The following is a 12,564-nucleotide window of genomic DNA, read 5'->3' on the forward strand; positions in this document are numbered from 1 at the left end:
ATATTATGTAATCTAATTAATATGCCTATATATTGAATATACTTCATAACTAGTTTATAATTTGTACAATAATTAATTGGTAAGATGTAATAATTTCGTATATTAGTATATAGGAACCATTTATGAAATGTTGATATATACTATCATATTATCTATATGTATTGGTAATTTATGTAGGCTTAAATTATGTGGTTGTTATGCATAAATATCAACCAGTTACAAATTAATCATTTATAAATTTTGCAATTTTCTAATTCAATAAATGGTCTATTGTTAGTTGTAAAAATTTCATAAAATTTATATCTTTATTTATCTATTTTCTTAATTATTAAATTTGTTTAAAAATTAAAAAATAAACAACTCCCGCTCGGCTTAGCTCTACTTGACTCAACTCGAGCTCGTTCTTGGATCGAGTTCGAGTTGAAAACTTAGCTCACCAGGTTGAACTCAAACAAAGATTAGATAAAAGAATCTTGAGTATGAGTTTGAATTTTTTTAGCAAAGCCGAGCTTGGTAATCCTAAGACCAGCTCGATTACAACCCTATATTCACAAGTTTGAATAAAGTTTTTTTGTTTATTTCCTAACAAAGGGTTTTGTACTTTGTAATCCTAACAACAAAACAAACTAATACTTTGCAAACTATCTTAGCTTTTGGAAGTTCAATTATGACCGTTGAGATAAAAGAAAACTATGGCACAACCATTACCATCAAATCTTAATAAAGGATGCTAAGTGTTAGTTTCTAGGTGTAACCTGCCAGTTTTTTATAGTTTAAGTGTGCAACGTGTCTGTTATGATGATTCGGAGTGCAGAATTTGAAGCTAGCTCTTGGTAGTTTTATGGGACAAAATTTTTAACTTTTTCCTAAATCTAAGGGACATGCATGCATACTCCTATATTTTGAGCCATAAGAAAATCTTACATTTGAAATGTAACTCAGGTAGTAGTAACATAGCAAATGTTTATGACTAGCTAGATTTTTCTACTATCAACACATAGTTAGAGATTGTTATCAATTAGAAATAACTCTCTGTACAAAAGTACTATTTTCTCCCCTTAAAATCCAAAAATAAAAAGAAAAGCAAAAGATAGAAATGTAGAATATAGGGGAGGATTGGCTACTTGGGTTCAACTCTTGTTGAGACTATGTATGCACCACTATAACCAAAGGTATCAATGCTACTAACATCCATTTTGTGCTTAGGATCATTGTAAGGATGCTTAGAAGCACCCCCTGAAGCTCCAAGGTCACTTGAAGGAGACAACGCAGATGTGCTTGAAGCCACCCCATCGTTTTGTAATATTGCTTCAAGGGCCTTTACCACTTCACTCATTGTTGGACGATCTTCAGGTGAATCTTCAATGCATTGCATAGTAATTTCCAAGAATTTCCCAAACCCTATAAGATTGTTTGTGTCTCTAATGGATGAATCAATCATATCCCACAAGCCATAATGCACTTCTTCGTCCTTATTCATTGTTGTTCTCACCCGATGAATGATGTACTTTCCCATCTCAATCGGTCACTTTGATGTTAGCAATTCAAGCATAAACACTCCAAAGCTGTAAACATCACTCTTCTCAGTTAATTGTTGAGTCTGGTAATATTCAGGATCAAGATAAACCTGCAAGTAAAAGTCATTTTGCAAAAATTAAAACCATAAGATTATTCCAATGAATGTAGAATCTAAATTATATTACATAAGACATTCTTAATTTTGTTGTATCATTGGAAGGATTTGCTTGTACGACCCATAACGCTAGGAAACCTAGTCCTACATACATAAACATGGAGTCTTAGCAACCTTAGGATTTCAAGTCGCCTAATTTTCCAAATAACAAAAGAATCCTATTTCAATGAGAAAGCTTAAAAAAGAAAAAAGCTGCTAGGAATTCCTGGCTAAACTAGGATTCCAAGTCCTAGTAGGAATCAATGAAACCTAGGAATCACAATCTCTATAATAAAAGGTTGCATGCAGCCCCTTGAAATTTGTCCAACCCCAAGGTTTTTCAAGAAATTCATCCACTAACTCTTAGAATGTGTTGTCATCGTCAGTCTTAAATCCGAGAATATGAAATTTTTCACCAAAAAATATTCATTGTCATTCACAATAAAACAAATCATGTAGTGGCATTACCATAATAATGATGATGATGATAACAACAACAATACTAAGATAAACACTCCAAAGGAGATTCGACCAAATAGATTCTTTAGTGCTTGAAGGTATGAAAATGTAAATGTGAAAGTGTATAAAATGATTAAGTAAAAATTAAGATATTCATATATAAGAAAATATTATTACAAATGAGAAAACAATGTAAATTTAGAAAAGTTTAGGGCCAAATTGAAAATACTAAAAGCTGGAGGGATCAAAATGTATATAAATAATAGGGCAAATTAGCAAAAGTAGAAAGTCTAGGGATTTAAGAACTTTTTACCTTCACTAACTATCTATACAAAAATTGTGCAGACTCTATACAAAAAGTCTAGGGATTGACTGAGTTATTTTTTTTTCTTTCATATAATGTAGGCTTTTAACTTTTATTTATAATATTATATGACATTGAAAATAATTTTTACAGATAAAAGTCAATTTTTAACTTTTATTAATAATATGTATGACTCTTTTATTAATATTCTCTACCCTAGAGAGATCAGGTAGAGATATAATAACACTTACCATCGTGCCTTTGACTTGAGTTGAAACGTTGCCGTTCAATGCATCTGATACTAGCTTAGACAAGCCAAAATCTACAACCTTTGCAGTCAAATTTTCATCCAACAGAATATTCGTGGACTTAACATCTCTATGGATAATAGGAGGATTGGCATGCTCTTGTAGGTAAGCTAGTCTTGTGGCTGAACCAAGAGCAACGTAGAGTCTTCTATTCCAATCAAGATTGTTGAACCCAAGGTTTCAAGTTTCATGTGATTGTAAATCTACAAATGGATTTTGATGATAACAAATGAATTCAAAGAATAAAGGAGTTTCAAGTTCAAGTTGTTCACACAATGGAATCAAGCACATCAAAGAACCAAGCATGAGCAAGAAGGAAACAAGTTCACATTAAAGTCATAGAGTAATGTTGTAAATCTCTTAAAATTCGAAATTAGGATTAATGCTCAAAATTAATATTTTATCATAAAGCATTAAAATACATTTTCCACATGTGCATGAATATTTTTGAAAATTAAATTTGAAAATTTTGAAAGATGATTGATTGTCATCTTTTGCATGTGCATGCCTTGATTAAAGGGTTGAACTTTGAAAATATTAAAGATGATTGATTGTCATCTTTCACATGTGCATGTTTTATTTGAATATTTTCAAATGTGATTGATGCTTTTTAGACTTATACAAAATGTAGATGATTTTGTTTGAAAAATTTGAAAAGTAAAGTGTGCTCATTTTGTCATATACAAAAAGTAAAAGATTAGGTTTGAATTTTTTGAAAAGGAAAGTGTGCTCATTTTGTCATATGCCAAAAGTAAAAGATTAGGTTTGATTTTTTTTGAAAAAGTGAATGATGTTGTCTTTGACAATTGAAAAAGAAGAACCTTTTATTTGAATTTTTTGAAAAAGTGAATGATGTTGTCTTTGACATGTGAATCTTTTTAAATTTGAATATGAAGTCTCATATGCCTATAAATAGATCATTTGAGAGCTTCACATTCACAACACCAAGAGCATACAACATTCATTCAAAGCTTTCATTCTCTCTTCTCTAAGCATTGAGCCTTAATCCTTGTTCATTTTGAGAGATATAGTTTGCGCTGTATTGTTCTTATTTCACTCATTAAGGAGTGTTTTCTGATAACCTACCCACTATCAGCTCTTGTATCAGAAAAAGGGTGTGTATAACCCTTGTGTATGTAGAAAGTATTCTACACGGGGAATAGTTGAATCACCACGTGTAAGGTGATTGCAAGTGTAGAGGGTGTTCTACACGGATCCTTCGTAGCGGTGTTGTTCAAAGGTGTAATAGGTTTCTATCTCCACCTGAAGGAGGTTGAATAGTGAATTTGGGAATCCTCAAGGGGTAGCTCGAGGCGAGGACGTAGGCAGTGGAGCCGAACCTCGTTAACATACTGAGTTTGCTTCTCTCTTACCCTTACTCTTTATATTTATTGTTATTTCATATTTTATTTATTTTTTATATTATATATTTGATTTATAATTGTTATTTTTTTTATACAACTCAATTCACCCCCCCTCTTGTGTTAGTCATCTGGGCAACAAAGATAAATGCCAGATTTCCCTAGAGTTCATATTTAGGCAAATAGTTTCCTATATATTAGATATTTGCAAAGAGGCTGTAATTAAATTGATATGAATGTACATACGTACCTGATAAGCTTTCTCTAATTGTTCCATTAGGCATAAATTCGTATATCAGCATCTGCTCTCCTTGTTCAAAGCAAAAACCCACAAGGCCAACAAGATTCTTGTGATGAACTCGAGAAAGCAATTCAATTTCAGTCTTGAACTCAAGTAAATGCTAGGTTGATCCTTGCTGAGCTCTTTTGATAGCAACAACTAGTCCATTAGAAAGCAACCCTCTATAAACCTGGAGAGAGCATAAAAGCATCAGCAAACAATTCTTGGAAGCAGATTTTGCAAAAGTTTGATTGAATACTAAGAGATTTACGTACCTTGCCATATGCTCCAGAACCTATCTCATTTCTCTCAGCAAAATTATTTGTGCACTTTCGGAGTTCAACATAAGAGAACCGTCTTACACCTTTTAATTGTGGTGCTGCCCCACTGCTATTATTGCCACTTGATTTCCAAGAAGTTGAGATATGGAGAAAATTAGCCATATAAGCCAACAAATGCATGATGTTCCATCTTCCTTAGATACATAGTCTTGAATTTGAACTATACAATCAATCACAAGAAATTAATTAATTTTACTAATTATTTACCAAACAGTGTACTAAATCCAATGGCTTCTTCTGCACGTTTCTTTTGTCGAACTGCATATATCCCTACTCTAAGGAGTCCCAAAACCAAAATGGCACAAGTAAATGATATCCCAATAATTATATGAGTGCCAATAGAAGTTCGGCCTCCACCTTTGCCTGAAGAACACTTTCAATATTGTCAGGTAAAGATATAATTTTCACTCTCACACACACAGAGTAAAGATATGATTTGAACCTGGGAAAGCATAAGTGTCTGCAATAAAAAAATAGGTTTCAATTTGTTGAGGGAAACCATGAAGCCTATATCCTTGAGTAATCATGAAGAACCCAATTCTTTGAATCTCTGATCGATTAAAGTATTTTCCAGTTGAGGGAAAGAATGCCAGTTGCACTTGAAGATAGTCATCACCATTGAATATGGCACCTTGAATATAAGTTGAACCTGGAAGGAGACTTTGGTTCATCGACAAGCTATTTTCCAATAATTTAGACACAGTTGCATTGGGAAATTCACTTAAAAGTGATCCTCCAATGGATAATGTCCCTTTATATGGATAGGCACATTCACAATTCCGAGGGTTGCAATTTTGATCAAGAGGACATGATGTACTTTCACAATGAGCCAAGCTAGGAGAATAAGGCTTTGGTTGTTGTTGATTTTTCATGCAGTAAGTATCCAAGCTACTGCTATCGTCTTTACACACTGGGTTTCCTACTAGTCTGAAGTACAACAAATTGACAAAGAAGGTTGATGGTAAGAAGAAAATACACAGCATATTTTCAAATTTAACATTTAAGGGCTATGAATTCACTCACATCAAGGATTTATGGTATTTACTGCCAAAGTTTACAAAAGAAATGTTGTTGTTTTGTAAATCAACAAGCTTCAGTTGTGGGCTGATCTTTTCTGGCACACCCATGTCCAATGTTTCACTAAATTCATTGTTTCTTAAATTCCCAAGAATTGAAATCGAGTGTGTGTTATTAAGCTAACAATTCATTTATCTTAATTTCATAATATTCTTATAAACCTATACCAATAATATATCAATTTACACTTGTTCTAATTGTGGAAAGGTAAACAATACATGTGGTATGGACCCTTGAAGTGACCCATTTTCCATAACCCTGCACACCAATTACATAGTGATGAGTATTGCTAAAAATTTGAGGAATTTTCATCTGTGAAAGAATGAAGACATACAGAGTGGTGAGTGTTGATAAGGTTGAGAACCATGTTGGAGCTGCTGATGGCTCAAATGAGTTATTACTAAGGTCCCTAGTAAAATAAGCCATCGTACAAAATTCATGATCAATACATAAAAAGAATAAATTTCCCGTACATAAAATTGGCAATTGCATGCAATACAATGCCATCAACTTACAAGTAATTGAGTTTCGTCATTTGAGTCAAGTCTGGTAAAGTGCCCATCAATTTATTTAGAGCTAAATTCCTAAGACAATAACAAGAAGGCAAAAGATGGTAACCACCAGTATGATTATACTAAAAGAACACCGCCGCTATATAAATGTTGTGAAAAAGTACCCATCAACGATCTTTGTTAGGTTGCTAAGATCTGGAACACTTCCTGTCAGAGCATTTCTATCAAGCCGACTGTTGCAAGTTGGAATAGTTTTAATTCTCAAGAACAATACCAAATCATAGTGGACTTATACTGAAAAGGTTAGTTGAAAAACACTAATGTGTCATTAAATTAGGGTGTATTTTACTCACAGAACTGTAAGACTTTTTACAAGTCCTATTGTTGGTGGGATACTTCCAGAAAGTTTATTTCCATCAAATAATCTGTCTTTGAAGAAAGCATTTAAAGCATGCATGAAAACAAACTAATAGTTGCTATCAAACTTACATGTGTCTCAATGTCATATTAGAGCTGAAGAGTTTGGCTGGAATGGGACCTGAAAGCTTGTTCTTATTGAAATGGCTGCAAATTTGAAGACACCACATTATTATTCTTTTATGGATGCAATAATCAACGTTGTTTATCCTTAAACATATTCAAATTATTGCATTTATCTTAATAATAGATTGAACCCAAGATTGGGAAAAGAAAAAAGATTAAAACTCACAAGTGTCTAGCCTCCAAAAGAAGGTCCAAGCCTGGGGCCATGGATGTTGATATCAGGAGAGATCCTGTCAACATATTCTCTACGAGGTCTAGCCAGAAGAGTTTGGAGAAGTTATCCAAAGATGGAGGTATCTTTCTAGTTAAGTTGTTTGTATTGAGAGCCCTAAGAGTGAGAGTGTGCTAGTATAAAAGTAATAATTAGATACTTAACAATTTTCCAAAGCGGATAAAGAAAAATTATTGGCATTGTGATTCATGTAGTGATCTTATAAGCATTGAAAGATCTTACAAGAATAGGAGATTTGAAAGATTTCTCAATTCATCTGGAATATCACCACTGAAGCTACAACCAGCTAGGATTTTGAAATATGAAAGACAAAAATGTATATATAGGCTTCTCACTGTTGTAGGGTTTGATGGATATATGCAAATAGGAAATTATAGATTGCTTATTGGATCTTACAGAAAATTTAGCTTCTGCAAATCCCCAAGCCGTGGAGAGAGGGAACCTGTGAGCCCACGGTTAAATGATATGTCCCTGAAATTTAATAATGTTAGCACTTCAACAAAGTAGTAGAGTGGCAAAATCTATTTAAAATAGGTCTCACAATAATAATAAATAAAAACTATTAAATTTGGTCTCACAATAATTTAAAAAAAAAAAAACATGTTTTATATTTTTTATAACTATAATGATTCCTACGGCAAGTGGTTTGTTGAGAAACTAAATTATAAGTATTTACATTGTAGAATGTTTGTTTTCATTAAAGGGAGAAAAAAGAAAGAATGATACATACAATATTGTCAATTCAGTGAGTTCCCCTATGTCACCTTCAAGCTTCCCTTCTAGGCCCATCGTTGATAATTTCCTGAAGAGATTTGGAAGGAATCCACAAAATAAGGATATACAAAGACTTGCCAAAGGAGGAAGATCAAGGAAAATTAAAAAAAATGATAAAATAAGGATATACATGAATTTGATTTGCAAGTAGATGTAATCTTAATCTTAAATATATAATGTATATTGTTATGTCAAGAGTACTGCATATTAATATTAGTCTATTTTTTAAATAGATTTGCAAGAAAGAGGACTACAATACAGGAAAATATTAATTCTACTCATTATCCTTATTTCAAAATTTACACTTTATTTTTTATTTATTGTAATTTTATTTTTACTAAATTAAAAGAATTTTTCTACTCATCGTTCATATATTATATATTTTTAAAAATATTATAAAAAATTGTATTTATATATGATGCGTATAATGAATAGAATTTTTATTTGTAAGTTTAGAAAAGTTGTAATAATTAAGTACTGATTGGATAAAAGAATTAAAAATTTGAAATTAAAAAGTATTTACATTTGAGTGATGAAAAAATTAAAATTTTGAAATTAAAAAATATCTATATTTGAGTGATATTTAACAAAAAAAGTATAAATAATTTTAACATAAGACAAGATGAGTTATGTTTACAAATGAGGACTAAGAAATTTGTACAATTCTATCGAACAGTTCAGTCGGACAAAAGGTTCGATGAACAAAGATCCAGGCAAGCTGATTAGTAGATAACGAATGGGGTATGCAAAATTTTGGGCAAGGAAAGGTAAGCAAATGACATGCGAGATTAACATCGGACGGGTAAACTAGTACAATAGGATAAGGGTAATAGAAAGACAACGACGAGCCATATCTGTCGGGTCAACACCAATAAAAACTTGACACGTGTTATATTTTAAAAATTAAAAGAAATACTGAAATAACATAAAAACAAAAAGTCATTTTCAAATTATTAAAAAAAAATCTTAAAAAAATCAATTTAAAATGAATATCATTTGTAAGTGGCTCTTATCACTCCCATATATATCAATCGTCTTAATTTCTCTTCTTCTTCTTCTTCACAAAGGGCCAAAACTTTAATTAGTGAAATCACTTCTTGCTGTTAGAAATGCAACGTTTATCTGTCTGCATATAAGTTGTATTTTTGTTTGCTTGTATTTTGTCATTTTTATGGACACGTGTAGCGCTGTAGTAGGATGGGGGGAAGTTAATTTGTTAGAACCATTCTGTTAGCTAGCCTCAGACTCCCTTAAGGCCAGGTGAAGGGGATGAAGGTAGTCGGTTGAATATTCTTGGAATTTTCTAGCTTTTCTTCTATGTGGAGATAGATTGCCTCCAACGATCCAAGTTATTATTTACCATTTATGATATTACAATATTTTTCTTTAACTATTGGAAGATTAATTTTAAAATTTAAATCAAATATGAATAATATGTTTTACATAAGATTGACTTAAGAATAAAATAATTTTTTTTATTATTGTGTTTGGATAATGAAAAAAATAAAAATTTGAAATGACATATATATATATATATGTATATAATCCTAAGAAGTTTATAGTTTGAAATTATCAAATTTATTAAATACCTTTTCTAAAAATTTTGGTAAGCAAACAACGTCCTAATTTGTCTTGATGTCTTGACAGTTGGGTTGATGTTGAGGTTATATGCTCCTTTCCACTCGACTTAATCTTATCACTAGCAAACTCAATTGACACGGTCACACGGACAGTGATAATAATTAAGTCTGACTTTGTCTATTGAATGAGACATGATAATAATTAAAAAAAATAAAAAATTATAATAATTTAATAAATTATATAAATATATTTTTAAAAAGCTTAAAATTATCTATTTAATTATTTAAAAGTTAAGCCAGTTCTGACTTTCTGACTTGGCATTCGTACCGTTTTAGATGTTTAGAAACAAAACCTAACGCAGTGGAAACCGAAGACTCAAACAAATTGGCAAGTAAGTCGGGATCGAGTTTTCAATTAAAGAGTCAAGCGGTGGAATGTGATTACGAGTAGAACAAACTAATAAAAACAAAAGCTTAAGCGGTGGAATATGATTAATTTACGTTTTGCCCTTTTGAATTTATCATTGTCCATAATCACCATTAATTCACAATCACTAAAGCGGCGCACAAAGGAAATCCAGGATTACATTCAAACGTCGCTGTAAAGTGGGGATCGAGTTCAAAATTAATGAGCCAAGTAGTGCAAAAATGAAAGTGAAGAGGCAAACACGAAGCGATGTTTCTACATATTTATAAAGGCGCCGCTAATATGCTACGTACAAATTACTGGCCGTTATCACATGAAGAGGCAACCGTTTATCAAAAACGAAATCGAAGAGGCAACCGTTATCAAGTGTTGCAAAAAAGAAACTGTCATACGGCAGCTCAAGATGGAGACATTAGGGTGAAATTGAATTGAAAAATGAAGGAAGTAAAGTGAAGAATCAGTAAAGTGAAGAAGATGCTGTCGTGTGATGGAAGGAGGACCATGGGCCGGGTATGGATCATGGGCCTTAATGCCGTGGGCTCACAAGAGAAGAGAAGGGCCGCCAACGCATGGGCTGCAAGAGGGTCCTATGGGCCGAAGTATGGAGAAGCTGCTAGAAATCCATTATCCATTTAGTTATTTGCATTTTCCTCATTTCCAGACTATTTCGTATTTGTCATTTTATGTCTTAATTTCCTATTGGTCAGTACACCTGTAGTGGAAGGGAATTGGGGTAGTTATAATCCGTAGCAGAGGATTGTAGTGGGGATTAGAATATTTTCAATGTTATTGTAATTCCTAGAGGTTCTCCCCTCGAAGTGAGCATGTAACGTGTGGCTATCCATTCAATCCATTTCAGAGTTTTCTCTCTCTCTCTCTCTCTCTCTCTCTCTCTCTCTCTCATTCACTCTTAGTCCATTTTCCATTATCAATCTTCTAGATTTGTTACAGTTGGTATCAAAGACAGGTTGCTTCTCTGCACTATCAAATTTCTCTTTACATGGTTGAAGGTACAAGATCTAACCAGTTGCTGGAAGGGCTAAATGCCTACAAGAAAAGCACGGATGCACAGTTCCAGAGTATGGAAGCTGAAATGCAGGCGTTGAGGATGCAAGTAGAGAAGTTAGTGGAAGCAGAAATGCAAGCCATGAGAAAACAGCTAGAGGCCATGAGTCTTCAGCTCTCCTCCTTTACCATGAACATGCAAGGCAAGGGCAAGGATCAGTTTGAAGATACAGCAAACAACTAGTGGGGTCCTAGGCAGGAGCAACAACTGATTAATATAGGGGAGATCCAGCCAAGAACCATCAGGTTGGACTGTCCTACTTTTAATGGCGAAGATCCCTTGGAATGGCTGTATAAGGTAAACCAGTTCTTTACCTTTCACAGCACACCACCCTCACATAGATTGAGACTTGTGTCATTCCACATGGAGGGCAAGGCCCTAGTTTGGTTCCAGGGCTTGGATGAGTCTGGAATATTAACAGGATGGGAAGAGTTTGTAAGAGCTCTATTGGTGAGATTTGGCCCTAGCCGCTATGATGACCCTATGGAACAGTTAACCCGCCTAAGACAAATGGGAACTGTTGAAGAATACAAAGATAGCTTTGAATTCCTATCAAATAGGTTAAGGGGCTTATCTGAGGTGTATAAGCTTAGCTGTTTTTTAAGCGGCTTAAGAGATGACATTAGACTACCTATCCGCATGTTTACACCTTCTAATTTGATGACTGCCTACAGCATAGCCAAACGCCAAGAAGAAAAACCTAAACTTGCCCAGAAAACCATTTAACCGACCCATCCATACCTATACCTATACCCCAGAACCAGCTGCCATTAAATACCATCCCAACGGCCAGACCAAAATAAAAACCAGAATAGGGCCATTGTTCCAATCCAGAAAATTAGCCAAGCCCAGATGAAAACTAGAAGGGAAAAGGGCCTATGTTATTATTGTGATTCCAAATGGAATCTTGGTCACAAATGCCACAGCCCAAAACTTTATTTAATTGAGGAAGTGGAGGATATTGCTGGACCCAGTGGGGTGAAGGATGAGAAGGAGGGGGAAACACAAGAAGCTAGGAGTGTTCAACCGGATCCGGATCCGGATCCGGATTTTAAAAACCGGGTGGTTATCCATCCAGATTGACTCGGATTTCAACCCGGGCGGATAGCTGGGTCTAATCCGGATTTTTTGCACTTTTTGCCTCAAAACTTTCAATTGCCCAATTTGTTTTAAAAAATAATTTAAACACATTTTATAAGTTAAAAAAAAAAGTAAATTAAAGAACAAAATAAATAAAAATGCAAAAATAGATAATATTTTTGTTTACATCTCAATGCAAAACATAAATTTACAAAGAACAAAATAAATAATAATACACATTACAACTAATTAAACTAATACAATCCATTACAAAAAACAAAATAAACAATAATACATTAAAATACTACTACTATTTCAAAAAAAAATTACAATGCTCTTCACATCTTGAAAGTTGAATATGGAATTGAGAAAGCTGCACAAGGGACATTGACCATCACAATCCAACAAACTGATTACAGGAAATATAGCCATTATATCCATCTTAATATTTAATTAAACAAGAACAGTCAAGCATCAACTGTACAAGCATATTGTTGCATATTTTTATCTTACCCAGTGGCATTTATGGTTTCTTCAAATCTTTGACA

General features: G+C 33.3%; 1 pseudogene; it reads right to left on the reverse strand.

The window, feature by feature from the left end:
- Positions 1 to 1,120: 1,120 nt before the first annotated feature.
- LOC122296773 lies at positions 1,121 to 8,715 on the reverse strand (annotated as a pseudogene).
- Positions 8,716 to 12,564: the final 3,849 nt, after the last annotated feature.

The sequence above is a fragment of the Carya illinoinensis genome, chromosome 15 (genome assembly GCF_018687715.1).
Source record: "Carya illinoinensis cultivar Pawnee chromosome 15, C.illinoinensisPawnee_v1, whole genome shotgun sequence".
Classification (NCBI taxonomy): Eukaryota; Viridiplantae; Streptophyta; class Magnoliopsida; order Fagales; family Juglandaceae; genus Carya; species Carya illinoinensis.